Here is a 19,245-nt window from a genome sequence, read left to right on the forward strand (position 1 = left end):
GCAGGAAGCATCAAAAGAAGATGGAAGGAATACACAGAGTCATTATACAAAAAGAATTAGTTGATATTCAACCATTTCAAGAGGTGGCATATGATCAGGAACCGATGGTACTGAACGAAGAAGTCCAAGCTGCTCTGAAGGCATTGGCGAAAAACAAGGCTCCAAGAATTGGTGGAATATCAATTGAGATGTTTCAACAAACAGATGCAGTGCTGGAGGTGCTCACTCGTCTATGCCAAGAAATATGGAAGACAGCTTGCTGGCCAACTGACTGGAAGAGATCCATATTTATGCCTATTCCCAAGAAAGGTGATCCAACCAAATGTGGAAATTATAGAACAATATCATTAATATCCCACACAAGCAAAATTTTGCTGAAGATCATTCAAAATCGGCTGCAGCAGTATATTGACAGGGAACTGCCAGAAATTCAGGCTGGTTTCAGAAGAGGACATGGAACCAGGGATATCATTGATTATGTCAGATGGATCCTGGCTGAAAGCAGAGAAAACCAGAAGGATGTTTACCTGTGTTTTATTGACTATGCAAAGGCATTCAACTGTGTGGATCATAACAAATTATGGACAATGTTGTGAAGAATGGGAATTTCAGAACACTTAATTTTGCTCATGAGGAACCTTTACATAAATCAAGAGGCAGTCATTTGGACAGAACAAGGGGATACTGATTGGTTTAGAGTCAGGAAAGGTGTGGGTCAGGGTTGTATTCTTTCACTGTATCTACTCAATCTGTATGCTGAACAAATAATACCAGAACCTGGACTGTATGAAGAAGAACAGGGCATCAGGATTGGAGGAAGACTCATTAACAACCTGCATTATGCAAATCACACAACCTTGCTTGCTGAAAGTGAAGAGGACTTGAAGCACTCACTAATGAAGATCAAAGACCACAGCCCTCAGTATGGATTACGCCTCAACATAAAGAAAATAAAAATCCTCACAACTGGACCAATGAGCAACATCATGATAAACGGAGAAAAGATTGAAGTTGTCAAGGATTTCATTTTACTTGGATCCATAATCAACAGCCATGGAAGCAGCAGTCAAGAAATCAAAAGACGCATTGCATTGGGTAAATCTGCTGCAAAGGACCTCTTCGAAGTGTTGAAGAGCAAAGATGTCACCCCGAACACTAAGGTGCGCCTGACCCAAGCCATGGTATTTTCAATCCCATCATATGCATGTGAAAGCTGGACAATGAATAAGGAAGACCTAAGAAGAGTTGATGCCTTTGAATTGTGGTGTTGGCAAAGAATATTGAATATACCATGGACTGCCAAAAGAACCAACAAATATGTCTTGGAAGAAGCATAACCAGAATGCTGCTTAGAGGCAAGGATGGCGAGACTGTGTCTTACATACTTTGGACATGTTGTCAGGAGGGATCAGTCCCTGGAGAAGGACATCATGCTTGGCAGAGTACAGGGTCAGTGGAAAAGAAGAAGACCCTCAACGAGGTGTATTGCCACAGTGGCTCCAACAATGAGCTCAAGCATAACAACGATTGTAAGGATGGCGCAGGACCAGGCAGTGTTTCGTTCTGTTGTGCATAGGATCACTATGAGTCAGAACCGACTCAACGGCACCTAACAACAACAACAACATAACTTATATGCATATGTTGTTGTTAGGTGTTGTCCAGTCACTTTCAACTCACAGGGACCCTATGCACAAAAGAATGAAACACTGCCCAGTCCTGCGCCATCCTCACAATGGTTGCTATGCTTCAACCCACTGTTGCAGCCACTGCGTCAACCCATCTCTTTGAGGGTCTTCCCCTTTTCTCTGACCCTTTACTTTACCAAGCATGATGTCCTTCTCCAGGAACTGATGATCCCTCCTGATAACATGTGCAAAGTATGTGAGACGTACTCTGTCCATCCTTGCTTCTAAAGAGCATTCTGGTTGTACTTCTTCCAAGGCAGGCTTGTTCATTCTTTTGGAAGTCTATGATATAGTCAATATTCTTCAACAACACCACTATTCAAAAGCATAAATTCATCTTTGATCTTCCTTATTCATTGTCCAGCTTTCACATGCATATGAGACGATTGAAAACACCATGGCTTGGGTCAGGCACACCCTAGTCCTCAGGGTGACATCTTTGCTTTTCAACAGTGTATAGAGGTCTTTTGCAGCCGATTTGCCCAATGCAGTGCATCTTTTAAATTCTTGACTGTCGTTTCCATGGGTATTGGTTGTGGATCCAAGTAAGATGAAATTTTTGTCAAATTCAATATTTTCTCCATTTATCATGATGCTGCCTATTGATTCAGTTGTGAGGATTTTTATTTTCCTTATGCTGAGGTGCAATCCATACTGAAGGTTGTATTGACTAATTAGCCAAGATATTGTACACATACAATACTATATTTCAGCTAATGTATCTGTCAATGTAATATATGATTAAGTAGGTTAATACTGTACACATAATAATACATTGTAAATAGCTATGTCCTGTTTTCCAGTCACAGTTTCTGAACTCTGTTATAACCGTTTGGAACCATGGATGTATATGTGATCAGAAGTTGTCTGAATGGTCATAAGGTGGCACATGACTGTATGTATATAAATATTTATGTATATATATACATATATAAGGAAAAAAAAACCAGTTGCAATCACTTCTATATATACACAAATATATATATGTATACATTAAAAGATACACACAAATGCATGCACAAACAACATACATATATTTTTATAGTGTTTTACATTTTCACCATTAAGATAAGTTATTGATGTTGAAGGTCACAATTCAGTTTTTAACTCTGACTCTCACTTGTTTTAAAAGGGTTGCTATGAGTCGCAGTCAACTCAACGGCAACAGGTTTGATTTTTTTGGTTTTTTGGTTTCCCCTAGTTTTACATGTGAGGTAAGGTAAGTTGTTCTATCAAGTTGTTCTACACCTATATATAGAGAGAGAGAGAGAGACTTGGTGGCAATTGGTTTCATTTATATATATATAGTGGTTTATATTCCCCAAGTGTCTGTCAGTTTATCATATTCTGGGGGCTTGTGTGTTGCTATGAGGCTGGAAGCTATGCCACCGGTATTCAGATACCAGCAGGGTCACCCATGGTGGACAGGTTTCAGTTGAGCTTCCAGACTAAGACAGGCCAGGAAGAAGGACATATATGTATACACATATGTATATATATGTGTGTGTGTATATATATATAGTTTTTTTGTGCTGTTGAGTCGATTCCAACTCAGAGTGACCGTTTAGGACAGAGTAGACTGCCCCATAAGGTTTCCAAAGCTGTAATCTGTACTGAAAAAGATTGCCACGCCTTTATCCTGCTGAGCAGTTGATGGGTTCACACAACTGACCTTTCAGTTAGCAGCTGAGCATTTAGCCACTGTGCCATCGGGGCTCACTTGCTCTCTGTCTCTCTGTGTGAGAGAGAGTTGAGGAAAGCAAGATTTCGGGTAGAACAACTTGCCTTAAATCACACATAAAACTAGTGGAAACCAAAAAACCAAACCCATTGCCATTGCATCAATTCTGAGTCATAGCCACCCTTTTAAAATGAGTGGAAATCAGAGTTAAAGCTGAATCATGACATTCAACATCAGTAACTTATCTTAATGGTGAAAATGTAAAACACTATAAAAATATATGTAGGTCATTTGTGTGTGTGCATGTGTATCTTTTAATAGAGCCTATTTAAAATAAAAAATTATTATTTTATTTTTTTATTTATAGTATTTCTTGTATATTGTATGAATTAACTAGAAAAGGTTAATTGCCCACGTTAGAGTGAAAATACATACATGCAGAGAAACATTAACCAATTGAGTAATTGAGGGTAAAAGTTGTTTCTTAAGTCGGAGTAGTATAGCTGTTATGTTTAGTAATGGCAGTAAGTAAGTATAAGATACAAGTCATCTCAAAAACTGGGGAAGTTTTTGTGTTGTTAAGTGCTGTCCAGTCGCTTCTGACTCATATGTACAACAGAACAAAATATTGCCTGTTCCGGTGCCATCCTCACAATCGTTGTTATGCTTGAGCCCATTGTTGCAGCCACTGTGTCAATCCGTCTCATTGTGGGTCTTCCTCTTTTTCATTGACCCTCTAATTAACCCAGCATGATGTCTGTCACGGATTGTATTGTGTCTCCCCAAAATATCTGTCAATTGAGCTGGGCGTTGAGTCCCAGGATTGTGTGATTGTCTACCATTTTATGTGATTTCCCTAGGTGTTGTAAATCCTATCACTATGATGAAATGAGATGAATTAATGGCAGTTATATATATTTTTTTTTATATTGATGAGATATATAAGATTCATTAGTGCCTTAATCCAAACTCTTTGAGATACAAAAGAAGTGAGTGGAGAGACATGGGGACCTCATACCACCAAGAAAGTAGCATCGGCACCTGAGGTTTCTGCACTGAGATGCTCCCAGACCAAGGAAAGATTAATGACAAGGACCTTCCTCCAGACCGGATGTAGAGAGAAGAGCTTTTCCTGGAGCTGTCACCCTGACTGTGAGAGAATAAATTTGTCTTTGTTAAAGCCAACCACTTGTGATATTTCTGTTATAGCAGCACTAGATGACTAAGACAGTGTCCTTCTCCATGGACTGTTCCTTCCTATAACATGTCCAGAGTACGTGAGATGAAGTCTCACCAACCTCACTTCTAAGGCGCCCCCTGGCTGTACTTCTTGCACGACAGATACATTCATTCTTCTGGCAGTCCATGGTAAATTCAATATTCTTCACCAGGACCATAATTCAAACACACCAATTCTTCTTTGGTGTTTCCTATTCATTGTTGAGCTAATTGTGTAAGAAAAAAAAAAAATCCATTGCCTTCGAGTCAATTCTGACTCACAGTGACCCTATATTGGATAAGAGCACCAGCCAAATGCTCTAATATCAAGATTAAGAGATTAACATTTTCTACACTTTAAGAGGATCACTTCTCTCATAGGTGAGGAGCACGGTTCATGGGTTGTAAAATCAGAGACTGGACTCCTCTGTTGTACCATTACCCAATGCTATTGTGCTGCCATGACAACTTCAAACTGACATTGCAAGCATTGAGCAAAAGTTTCCCCCCCACCTCCCAGTTTCACAGTTTTCTTTATTGAGATAAGGAAAATACATAAGAACCTACGTGGATTTTTTTTTTCTACCTGTCTAATGTATGCATGTTTATGGCATTCATTAGCAAGGAGCTGAATAGTTAAATATGAGCTAGGTAAATTAAAATTTGTGTTAACTGCTGCAAAAGGTGTTTAATAAATTACTATAAGCCTTAATGGAGTTACCTGGCAGTTTTGCAAGTTTAGGAATAATCTCAAGACAATTTGATCATGACCATCACTTAAGCTGTATGTGCGACACAGTGTTATTTGCTAGGAAAGCAATAAGTATTTAATGACCGTTTTTGCGAAAACAGACAGTACCCCAATCTTTAGCAGCATGTGAGTAATAGACCTCGCCAGGAAAAACACCTAAACCTAGTTACATCTCTCCCATTAGCAAATTCCTTAAGACGAAACAAATATAGTGATGTTTTTAATTATCCTGATTGCAACCCACGTGAAATGAGAACGTGCTCCTGAAGGGTATGCAGAATTTGTGATTTTTGAAATCACTCAGAAAATAAATTTTATGCCCAGGGACCTATAGCTTTCCTAGGGAGACAAAACAAAATTTTAATATCTTATAGACTCTTTAAAATAGTGGCCTTATTTATTTTTATAATTAATATATTTTCCAAATATAAAATAACACACTTTAAAGAACAAAGTAAAGAGCAGATTGTATATTTTATATATATTCTGTTAATATTTAATATTTTCTGTGTTTTAGGTAAAATGGAAATGAATATTTTAGGCATGCATTTTTCCCAGCTAATTTATATCACCAAAAAGTATTCAAATGAAAATTTGATGTTCAAAAATTCTTAACTATTAGAAGACTAGAAAATGGAATTATCTAGCATGATTGATGTTGTTGTTAAGTGCCCTCAAGTCAGTTCTGACTCATGCTTTGTGCAATAGCACAAAACACTGCCCAGTCCTGCACCATCCTCACAATCGTTATGCTTAAGCCCATTTTAGCAGCCACTGTGTCAATCCGTCTTGGTGAGGGTCTTCCTCTTTTTCGCTGACCCTGCACTTTACCAACCATGATGTCTTCCTCCAGGGACTAGTGCAAAACTATATCTCATTGTAGTTTTCATTTGCATCTCTTTTGTTTAGAGACTAATCATCATGAACACCTTTTCATATGTTTGTTGACTGCTTAGATGTTCTCTTTTGTGAAGGCTCTGTTTTGTGATTGGGTTGTTTGTCTTTTTGTTGTTGAATTGTTGCAATTTTCTACAGAGTTTAGAGATTAAACCCTTATTGGATAAGTCCTTTCCAAAGATTTTTTTCCCAGTCTGTAGGTTGTCTATTTACCCTTTAAATATAGTTTTTTTGATGAGCATAAATATGTAGTTTTCATGAAGTCCCATTTGCCTATTTTGTCTTCTCCTGTTTATCCATTTGTTTTGTTTGCTATCCTATTTTTTCCTAACTTCAAGTCATGCAGCATCCCCTTGTTCTGTTCAAATAACCGTCTTTTGATCTATGTGCAGGTTCCTCATGAGCACAATGAAATGTTCTGGAATTCTCATTCTTCGCAATGTTATCCATGGTTTATTATGATCCACATAGTCGAATGCCTTTGCATAGTCAATAAAGCACAGGTAAACATCTTTCTGGTACTCTCCGCTTTCAGCCAGGATCCACCTGATATCAACAATGATGTCCCTACTTCCACTTCCTCTTCTGAATCCAGGTTGAGTTTCTGGCAGTTCCCTATTGATATACTGCTGCAGCCGATTTTGAAAGATCTTCAGCAAGATTTTACTTGCATGTGATATTAATGATCGTGTTCCATAATTTCCACATTCAGTTGAATCACCTTTCTTGGAAATTAGCATAAATATGGAACTCTTCCAGTCAGTTGGCCAGGTAGTTGTTTTCCAAATTTCTTGACATAGATGAGTCAACTCTTCCACAGCCGCATCTATTTGTTGAAACATCTCAGTTGGTATTCTGTCAATTCCCTCCCGGAGCCTTGTTTTTTCTCAATGCCTTTAGTGCAGCTTGGTCTTCTTCCTTCAGTACCATTGGTTCCTGATCATATGCTACCTACTGAAATGGTTGAATGTCAACCAGTTAGTTCATTTTGGTATAGTGACTCTGTGTATTGCTTCCATCTTCTTTTGATGCTTCCTGCATCGTTTAATATTTTCCCCATAGTATCAGTCACGATTGCAACTCGAGGGTTGAATTTTTTCTTCAGTTCTTTCAGCTTGAGAAATGTGAAGCGTGTTCTTTCCTTTTGATTTTCTATCTCCAGGTCATTGCACATGTCATCATAATACTTTACTTTGTCTTCTCGAGCCACCCTTTGAGATCGTCTATTCAGCTCTTTTACTTCATCATTTCATCCATTTGCGTTAGCTACTCATCATTCAAGACCAATTTTCAGAGTCTCATTTGACATCCATTATGGTCTTTTCTTTCTTTCCTGTCTTTTTAATGACCTCTTGCTTTCTTCATGTATGATGTCCTTGATGTCATTTCACAATTCATCTGGTCTTCAGTCATTAGTGTTCAATGCATCAAATCTATTCTTGAGATGGTCTTTAAATTCAGGTGGGATTGCTTAAGGTTGTACTTTGGCCTTGTGAACTTGTTCTAAATTTCTTCAGTTTCAACTTGAACTTGCATATTAACAATTGATAGTCTGTTCTACAGTTGGCCTCTGGCCTTGTTCTGACTGATGGTATTGAGCTTTTCCTTTGTCTCTTTCCACAGATGTAGTTGATTTGATTCCTGCGTATTTCATCTGGTGAGGTCCATATATATAGTCACCGTTTATGCTGGTGAAAAAGGTATTTGCAATGAAGAAGTTGTTGGGCTTCCAAGATTCTATCATGCAATCTCTGGCTTCATTTCTATCGCCAAGGTCATATTTTCCAACCACCAGTCCTTCTTCCTTGTCTCCAACTTTTGCATTCTAATCACCAGTAATTATCAACATATACTGACTGCATGTTTGATCAGTTTTAGACTGGAGATATTAGTAAGAATCTTTAACTTGTTCATCGTTGGCCTTTGTGGTTGGTACCTAAATTTAAATAATAATCATATTAACTGGTCTTCCTTGTAGATGTGTGGATATTATCCTATCACCGACAGCATTGTACTTCAGGATAGATAAAAAAAATGTTCTTTTTGAGAATTTATGTATTGCCATTCCTCTTCAAGCTGTCATTTTTGGCAGAGTAGAAAACATGATTATCTGATTCAGAATGTCCAATACCAGTCAAGTTCAGCTCACTTATGCCTAGGATGTCAGTGTTTATGTGTTCCATTTCATTTTTGATGATTTCCAATTTTCCTAGATTCATACTTCATGCCTTCCATGTTCCAATTATTAATGGATGTTTGCAGCTGTTTCTTCTCATTTTGAGTCATGCCACATCAGCAGATGAAGGTCCTGAAAGCTTGATTCCATCCACATCATTAAGGTTGACTGCTTTGAGGAGGCACCTTTTCCCCAGTCATCTTTTGAGTGGCTTCAAACTGAGGGGCTCATCTTCTGGAACTATTTCCGACAATGTTCCACTGCTATTCATAAAGTTTTCACTGGCTAATTTTTTTCAGAAGTAGACTGCCAGTTCCTTCTTCCTAGTCTCTTAGTCTGGAAGCTCAGCAGAAACCAGTCTGCCATGGGTGACCCTGCTGGTATTTGAATACTGGTGGCATAGCTTCCAGCATCACAACGCACAAGCACCCACAGTATGACGAGCTGACAAACACATGATCTTTATGAGTTCCGTTTCACTTTTGATGACTTCCAATTTTCCTAGGTTTATAATTCATGCATTCCATATTCCTATTGTTAATGGATGTTTACAGCTGTTTCATCTTATTTTGAGTCATGCCCCATCAGCACATGAAGGTCTCGAAAGCTTGACTCCATCCATGCCATTAAGGTCAACTCTACTTTGAGGAGGCAGCTCTTCCCAAATTGTATTTTCCTGCCTTCCAACCTGCGGGGCTTATCTTCCAGCACTGTATCAGACAATGTTCCCCTGCTATTCATAAGATTTTTACTGCCCAATTTTTGCAGTAGTCTGCCAGGTCCTGCTCCCTAGTCTGTCTTAGTCTGGAAACTCCAATGATGCCTGTCCACCAACTGCAATCCATTTGGTATTTGAAATATATGCGGCAAAGTTACCAGTATCACAGTAACACACAAGTCACCTCAGTAGGACAAATTTACAGGCATGTGGTGAGTTCTTGCAGCTTCCTGTATTTTCAATCTTTGTTCTTTTTTCAGGTCTAAGAAATTCTTTCTGATTATCTCTTGGAAAATTGTTTATGTGCCTTTATTGTTGTCATGGTGCTCTGGGATTCTGATAATTCTAATGTTAGATTTCTTAATTGAATCCCATATTCGAGTTTGTTCTCTTTTCTTTTTTCTTGTTTCTCCTGAGACTTGGTAAATTCAGTTATTTTATCTTCTAGTTTATTTATTCTATCTTCTGTCTGTTTGACTATGTTATTGAATGTTTCTCTTGCTTTTTCTAATTCAGTTCTTCATTCTTCAGTTCTAGTAGTTCTATTTTTTTTTGATGTTTTCCATTTTCTTGTTGAGCCTTTCTTTTTATTCCCCCCACTTATTTTCTGACCTCTGCTTGTTTGTTTTCTGTTTGTTTTTTGCTTCCTTTAAATTTATTTAGCACCATACTCTGACAATTATCAATTCTTTGCATTAATCTGGCCACCATAGGAGAAATTTCCTCTTCTTCATGTTTTGCTTTCCATTGGTCCTTCTGTTGTGATTTTTTTGTGTTTTAATTTTTTTTGGAACTTGGGCCATTTTGTCATATATACATACATATATATATATATATATATTTTAACCTTAAATTTTGTATTCTGGTTTTTATGGGAAAATTTTCTGATTGGGTAACCTGGTGGTGCAGTGGCCAAGCAACCAGCTACCAACCAAAAGGTTGGGGCCTGCACCCACCAGCTGCTCCTCTGGAGAAAGTTGTATCAGCCCACCTACAAAGACTGACAGCCCTGGGAACCCGATGGGGCAGCCCCACATTGCCTCACATGGTTGCTGTGCATCAGAATCAACCCAGTGGCAGTGGGCTTGGTAACTTGTCCTGAGTCACTGGGGGGCACTGTCATTCCTAGGCTTTTTTCAGTGCTGATTCAGGAGTGTGGAGTTCAATACACATGTGCTGGAGTGGGGAGTTTAGTTGGTCACAGGCACTGACATAAGCAATGAGGTTCCACTTTCTTATGGTGAAGGTGGGGAGCTCTTTATTTCGTTCCCTCAGGGGTGTCCCTGCATAGGCTCTCCCACAGTGTCCTGCCGTGGGCAGGAAGTCAGCCTTTTCCCTGTGTGTTGCCCATTAATCTGAAGTATTCCCCTTGCCCTGTTGCCCTTTCGGGTCCTCCTGGTCCTAATGCCCATCCATCTCATGCCTCAGTGAGAATCAATAGCACTCTCTCGTAGCATCAGGGTCTCCCTTCACCCCCTCCCAATTGTGTGGCTTGCAAACTCCCATAGCCAATTTGCACTGCCTTGAAAAAATCAGGTTAATGCTTCCTCAGATTAGCTCCCTTTCTGTGTTCCTTGTTTGGGGTGTTGCCCAGCCCTGTCCCAAAACGGCTGTGATGAGCAAGTGCTTCCAGTGTTAGCAGATAAGTTCTCTCAATTTCTGTGGCATCACTGCTTCTCCTCCCCACTGCTTCAGGACTCACTTTGACTCTCCAACACCTCAGCAGCCATCAGGAGTTCTGAGATTCCAGCCTGTGCTTGTTTTTATTTGTTGTTCGGTGGGTTAGTTGCTGGGGTTGTAAATGGAAGCGATAACTTTCTTTGCCATCTTGCTCCATTCTCTGTTTATTGATTTTCACTGTTTAAATTAACCTACTAGTCAAAGCACAGAAGAAATTATTATTTTATGAATCAGAATGGTCTATAAATTTTAGAATAATGAAGTCATGCAGGAAGGTAGAAGAAAAGATGGAAGAAAAAGTGTGTAGAACAATGTCATTCTCTTTTATAATGGGTTGTTGTTAGTTGCCATTGAGTCAATTCCAAATCATGGCAACCCCAATATGTGCAAAGTAGAAGAACTCCATAGGGTTTTCAAAGCTGTGACCTTTCAGAAGTTCTAACTGCCAACCTTTCCTCTAGCAGTCTAACACTTAACTGTTAGTCCCATCACACAGGGACTTCCTGAGAGAATGAGAGAACCCTGGGTACCATGAATGGATAATGTACTCATCTGCTAACAAAAAGCTTGGAGATTCAACTATACCCAGAGGCACCTCAAAAGAAAGGCCTAGAGATCTGCTTCCAAAAAATAAACCATTAAAAAACCCATGGAACACTGTTCTATTCTGACACACATGGGGTCACCAGAACTGCTGACCTTTTGGTTATCAGCCAATCACTTAACCACAGTGCCTCCAGGGTGTATGTGTGTGTATATATATATGCATAAAGGATAAAAACCCAAAAGGATATGATATCTATATACATATTATACATGTATATAGATATCATATCCTTTTCTTTAAGTTAGCCTCTAGAATAACCTAATATATATATATATACCCTTTTTTTGTTTTAAGTTAGCCTCTAGGATAACCTAAAATAATATTCTTAAAATTAGAAGGTACAATAGGATAAAGTTGATGGCCTATTTAAAGTGTGATGATTTCTTTATTTTTTATAGCAGAAAATCAATACGTGTTTGTATTAGTTTTTGTTTTTTTTATCACTGCCATAACACATCACCATAAACTTCGTGGCTTAAAAACAACATAAATATATTGTCACACAATTTGGTGAGTTAGATGTACTGTCACAATGCAGCTTAGCTTTTTTCTTCTCCATGTCTCACTAGTCTGAAATCAAGGTGTCAGCAGATCTGTGTTCCTTTCTGGGGTTTCTGAGGAGGAATTCACTTCAGAATTCCCATTCATGTTGTTGGCAGAATTTAGTTGCACGTTGTCATGAGACAGGCCCCCATTTTTATGTTGGTTGTTGCCTGGGGGTCGTTCTCAGCTTCTAGAGGCAAGTCGTGTTCCTTGGCTCATGTTTCCCCCTTCCATCTTCAAAGCTAGCATCAGTGGGTAGAGTTCTTTTCCAGCTTTGAGTTTCTGACCTCCTCTTCTGCCTCCTCCTGATTCCTTTTCAGCTGCATCTGTCTGATATCATGACTATTCTGCCTTCGTCTTGTATTTTCTAAGTGTCCCCATGATTACACTGGGCAGAAGTAAAGAAAACCAGGATAATCTATCTTCAGGTCAACTAATCAGTAACCTTAACTCCATCTGCAGAGTCTCTTAACTGCAGTCTGTAGATCAGTGTTTCAGTGAATTATCAGAGGGTGGGACTCTTGCAGGAGAGGACAGAGGTGATCTTTAAATTGTTTGCAAAATACCAAATCAAACCCACTGTCTTCAAGTCAGTTCGGACTCCTAGTGACCCTACAGGACAGGGTAGAACTGCCTCATAGGATTTCCAAGGCTGTAATCTTTACAGGAACAGACTGCCATGTCTTTCTCCTGTGGAGCAGCAGGTGAGTTTGAACCTCTGACCTTTCAGTTAGCAACTGAGCACTTAACCACTGTGCCACCAGGTCTTCTTTTGCCTCATACAGTATTATTTAAAGTTGATATTCAATAAATGCAAGTTAAATATAATATTTACATTTATAGCGATAGTTATCAGAAAAATTATAAAAAAGGAAATGATGAAGTGTTTACCTCAAGGGAAGGAAGCTGGGAGAGGATAGAGGCTTTTCATTTTATAACTTTCTGAACATTTAAATTTTCTTCTTCCTTTACATATTCATGTGCTATTTTGAAATTAAATATTAGAAACTATCACGAACAATACTGGGTTGTTTAAATAAATTAAAGCATACAATAAAATACTATGCAAACTTTAAAAGTGATGAGATAGACCTACAGATACGTGCTATATAGAAAATACCCATGTTCAACGTACATTGCATTGTGTGGAAAGCTCTAGGGGCCATTGCATGGTATTCTATGATGTACCCCAGAAACTGACATCCACCCAGGGTTCCCTAGGCAGGTGACCCCTGGAGTTACAAGGCTGTGCTTGCCTGTTCAAATTTACTGTTAATTGGGATTATATACATACATAATTTGTGTATATGTATATGTATATATAATGGAAATAACATGAATTACATAATTCAGTTATAGTAATTATATTAAACACATATATTTTTATATGCCAGAAATAAAAATTTGAAAATATACACAATAAACTAGAGGACAGAAGGTAGAGAGGTAGAAAACCTTAATTTTTGCTTTCCTAATTTTGAAATTTGAAAGGAAGACTTTGTAAAATAAGATGAATGCAAAATTCCTGTTATTACTCAACACATTTCTAATACTTGCCTCAACTTTCATCTAATGAATAAAAATTAAAATGTCTACAATCTGCTTAAAACTATGAACTCTTTGTTTAGCTTTAAGTCTATATTATTTATTTATTTTTAAACTAATCTCCTTTGCAGTAATTAGAGGCTTTGATTTGTCCGTTCTGTAAATTCTTTCAGGTTCCCGTTTATCCAAATTATTTTAAGTCAGCACAATATAGGTCCTCTCAATTAAAAAAAAGATTATAATCTGTTATATTTCAGAATTTTATTCTTGAACTCTCTGACCGTGTTCAATATCTCAGATTGGTTGGCAATAGAGATTCAAAGAGCTATAGTTTTTTTTTTCATTTTCTCTTTTCTTTTTGAATTCCACTGAACACTTTTTCTTTTCACTACCAACACTACCCTCCCCAGCCATGAGCAGCAACACATCATAAATCATATTATATACTGAACACTTTCTACAGGCTAGACTACTGTACCAAGACCAAGTCTGAACTAGTATAATTAAACAGAGCATATTTTGATTGCTCAAATCACGTGAGTCTCAACTTTTAATATTTTTCACTGAAGTATTTAGATAACTGAATCAAAAGTGGTATTTTGTTTAAATTACCTGAAATTGGTACTCATTCTCTGCTCCTCTTGGTACTATAAAGCTGTCCTGACTTATCCCATATTTCAATGCCTTGTCCTCATATATAAGGATTAGCGTTGTTTCACATCACTCATTTTGTTTTACTAAAAACTGCTACCTTATGATGGCATTTATCTCTTAGTTCTGTTATAGCTATTGTTGTTGTTTATTTTGTTTGTTTCCAAAACAGAAGAAACCAAACAAATAAAAACACCAGGCAAGCAGATGAATCTGTAGCATTTACAGTGAAATATCCTGAGGGAGAAATCACTCAATACTCCTTTTGTGGCATTGTCAGAATAATTTTTCAAAGAACTAAGGTTTAGAGAATTCTGTCAGTAGCTCAGAGTCTAAATGTATTTATGAAGAAAAATAGATTTAAGCAAAGGAAGGCTAAGGAATTTTATAACAGTGAAAAAAAATACTTAGCTTGAAAAACTAATACCACATTGTTGATATTTTATTAAAATCCCATCAAATTCCCATTTTCGTTCTCCGCTTTGCCTTCTTTAACTTTGCAGCATATGTGTTATAACCTACTACGTGTCACATGCACTCCATCTGTCAGAGTCCTTTGGGAGAGCTCCCCAGTCTAGTGTTTGGGATTATCCTAATTCATCACCATGCAAAGAACTATGACACCTTTGGTGCATCAATTTTCTGGGGACCATATTGTACCTTGACAAGGGGGTAGAGAGGGTGGCCGGGAAGGTCATTTCCATCTCTCACTTTCATAATAAATCACTGAGCATTGGCCATGTTTACTTTCTCATTATAATCAGGAGGCTTAGCAGGTGAATATACAGTCATTTTGGTACAAAAAAAAAAAAAAAGGAAATGGATAACAATTCAACATGTTGTAAAATAGGAAAGCCACATGGGAGTCTGATAATAGACGTCCATTTCAAGAATAGGGGAGCTTGAAAGAGATGACTTGAGCAACTACGTTAAACTCTTGTGCAAATTAGGAAGACTGAGGACTAGAGAGGAAAAATAATCAGAAAGAGAATTTGCATTGTTTTCATAGTTCCTGCCATTTCAAAACAAATCACAAAGATTTGCCCATGCATTTATGAGCTTGGCTGTTGTAATGAGAGCTGTAGCAGAAGTTCTGACCTGGAAGAAGGATCACCCACAGAATCAGGGATTGATGAGAGGCATTACTAACCTGAAATAGAAAAATTGAGCCCAGCTGTTTTGCACTGACCACTGGGAAAGATCTAGGTTTCTGTTGTCTACAACGATTCTTGCCAAATCTCATCAACATCTAATTCATGTTTCTATGCTGAGTAATTAAAAACCAACAAGTTCCTCACAGTTGTGGAGAGTCTGAGGTCAAATAATCATGTTAGGATAGCTAAATTAGCTCAGCTGCATTTCCTGAGGACAATTACTTTTTATAATTAGGCTTTAAACAGTTTAATACAAAAAGGAACGCCCTCACCTCCTGAGGGCCATTCTGCTACAGTCACAATTTCTTATAATGAGATTTTCTTGGGTCAGAGACAGACTGTAGGCAATATGGCTGGGGAACCATGTTGTAAAGGAAGTTACATTGGAAAATCTTTTGTACCCTTCTTTTAAATGTGTGTCCCTCCTCTCTATTCTACCATCTATTGTCCCATTTTATAAGTAAAATTTCTAACAAGCCCTTGTTACCACCCCTATTTCCAACAAACTCACATGCCACTTGCATTACCTAATTTATTCATTCGATTAACAGCTAAACTTATTTTTTATCTATCATGTGTCATACACTAGTAATATGATGGTAAAAATGGCATGGTTTTTTATGGATAAGGGCCTCACATTGGGAGAAACCAAGAAGTCAGCATGGAATTACAACTTCATACAATAAAATACTTTGGCATGAATAACAACATATGATGTGAGGCACACACAGAAGAGGGCTCACAGGTTTAAATGTCAGAAAATATTACCTGGGAGAAGTACATTCAACTCTGAGATTAGAAAAAATGAGTTGGAATTTCTGGGTGAGACAAAGTTGGATTTTTTTCTCAGGCATTTGAAACAGCATGTGAAAAACCCTAAAGGCGAGAGAGAATTTTCATATTCTAGGACTTTTCATGGTGTGGTTTCTGTCCAAGCATCTTGAACCACACTCTCTAACTTCGCTCCTGTTAAAATATACAACTTCCTCCAGCTCCCTACCTCGGTATTGTCTGTATCCATTTCCCTCTGGCCTTCTCAAGGACTTCTTTCTTGCAATTAGGCCATTTTCCTATTCTATCCATTCTTCCCTCTCTTTTGAATCATTCCTTTTATGACACTTACCTTATATTGCCTATCTGTTAAAAAATTGTCCTGACCGCCATGCTAAGGGGTTTGATATTTTATCCTCAGGCAAGTGCACAGTGAGTAAAGCACATTAAATAACTAAATATCATGGGATTTGGCCCTAAAAACATATTCTGGCTGCTGTGTAAAGAATGGATTTGAGGGGGCAAGATAGGAAGCAAGCAGACCTATCAGGAAGCTTGCTGGTGGCCTTATGTAGGCAACATTGGTGGGGATATAAATCAGACAGACACAAAGAGAATAACAAGGAGAAGTGAAAGAACTCCATGATCAAAGGGATGCAGTGGTAGCAGCTGCTAGTGGTGGCTCGTTAAACATGGCAGAGGGTAGTCAGCATCAGCCTGCCTCAGAGCCATCCCAGAAAAATATATAACTCAGGTGAAAATGGTGTACCTTCTTTGCGAACAGAGATTTAAGAGAAGTTTCCTATCCATTCTCTTCCAGCCAGACTTTTCCTCTATGCACTGGGTAAAGAAAAAAGAGAGAGAGATAAAAAATCCTGAAACCTCTTCTGATTAGGTTTTGAGGGCTGGGGGTGGGGAAGTGTCTTAGTCATTTAGCGCTGCTATAACAGAATGCCACAAGTTGATGGCTTTAATAAAGAGGAGTTTATTCTCTCACAGCCTAGTAGGCTACAAGTCCACATTCAGGGCATCAACTCCAGGGGAAGACTTTCTCTGTCTCCTCTAGAGGAAGGTCCTTGTCTTAAATCTTCCCCTGAACTAAGAGCTTCTCCATGCAGGAACCCTGGGTCCAAAGGACATGCTCTGCTACCAGTGCTGCTTTCTTGATGGTGTGAGGTCTCCATGTCTCTCTGCTTGCTTCTCTCTTTTATATGTCTAAAGAGATTGGCTCAAGACACAAAATCCAATCTTGTAGATTCAGTCCTACCTCATTAACATAACTGCAGCTAATCCTATCTTATCAACATCATAGAGATAGGATTTACAACACATAGGAAAATCACATCAGATGACAGAGTGGTGGACAGTCACACAATACTGGGAATCTTGTCCTGGCTAAATTGATACACATATTTTGGGGGGATACAATTCAATCCATGACAGGCAGTAAAGGACAGTATAAGTTTTGGTTTGTATAAAAATGCCATCATCCTGCACTTATAATCGAGAAGATATTCAACAAATATTTATTGAATGGTTGGTGCCATTTTGTGATACAGAAAGCATAAGAAGAGGTAGGACTGAATCAAAGATAGATTTTCAACCTTAGACATTTTAAATTTAGGTGTCTGATGGGATTTCAAGAACAGTTATTAGGCACACCTGGTGCTCATGGGTCAAAAATGATGGAAATGTTGAAAAATTTGGTCTGTAAATTTCAGTCTTTATGTCTTGAGAACTTACACATACCATGTACACACACACACACACACACACATACACAGATGCACCATCTAGAAGGCATTTAAAAAAGCGGGAGAGATCATCAGCCTGAGACTAGAAAAACTAGATGTTGCCCGGCTACCACCAATGACTCCCGTGACAAGGAACACAACAGAGAATTCCTGATGGATCAGGAGAAAAGTAGGATGCAGGCTTCAAATTCTAGTAAAAAGAACAGAGTTAACAGTCTGACTGAGACTGGAGGGACCCCAGACTCTCTGGTAGCCCAATACTAAAACCATTCCCAAAGCCAATTCTTCAGACAAAGATTAGACTGAACTATAAGACATAAAATGATACTGGTGAGGAGTGTGATTCTTAGCTCAAGTAGACATGAGACTGTGTGGGCAGCTCCTATCTGCAGGTGAGATGAGAAGGCATAGAGGGCAGGAGCTGGTTGAATGGACATGGGAAATACAGGATGGAGAGAAGGAGTGTGCTGTCACATTGTAGGGAGAGCAACTAGGGTCACATAACAATGTGTATAAGTTTTTGTATGAGAAACTGACTTAAACTGTAAACTTTCACTTAAAGCACAATAAAAAAAACTGGAGAGAAAGCTATACAAATAGTACCTATTAGTATTGCTTCTTTACATACCAACTCATAATATGTTTTAAGTTAATCGTTCTCAATTCTTATACTGGTTTATCCCTAATTACTTCATGCTTTTGGCTTCCCTAGATTACAATTCCTCAAACATAAAGAGGTTTGAATAGAGAACCCATGAGGTCTTTTTCAAATTCCAGTTCAAAAATTCACTGTGCCAGATTCTCAGACCAAGTTTTAAACCCAATAGAGAAAAATCCCATTGTCTTAGCTATCTAGTACTGCTATAACAGAAATACCACAGTGGGTGGCTTTAACAAATAGAAATTTATTCTCTCACAGTCTAGGAAGCTCGAAGTCTGAATTCAGGATACAAGCTCCAGGGGAAGCCTTTCTCTCCCTGTTGATTATGGGAGACTGCCCTTGTCATCAATCTTCTCCTGGTCTAGGAGCTTCTCAGCACAGGGACACCAGGTCCAAAGGACTTGCTTCACTCCTGGTTCTTCTTGCTTGGTGATAAAGAGGTCCCTCTCCTCTCTGCTCACTTCAGTCTTTTATATCTCAAAAGAGACTGATTCAAGACACAATCTAATCCAGTAGATTGTGTCCTGCTTCATTAGCATAACTGCCTCTAATCCTGCCTCATTAACACCATAGAGGTTAGGATTTACAGCATATAGGATAATTACATCAGATCATGAAATGGAGGACAACCACACAACACTGGGAATCACAGCCTAGCCAAGGTGACCCACGCTGATGGGATACGATTCAATCCATAACACCAATATTTAATTTCAGTAATGTCCCAGCATGTCAGCACGTTTCATCTGC

The sequence above is a fragment of the Loxodonta africana genome, chromosome 2, assembly GCF_030014295.1.
Source record: "Loxodonta africana isolate mLoxAfr1 chromosome 2, mLoxAfr1.hap2, whole genome shotgun sequence".
Taxonomy (NCBI): domain Eukaryota; kingdom Metazoa; phylum Chordata; class Mammalia; order Proboscidea; family Elephantidae; genus Loxodonta; species Loxodonta africana.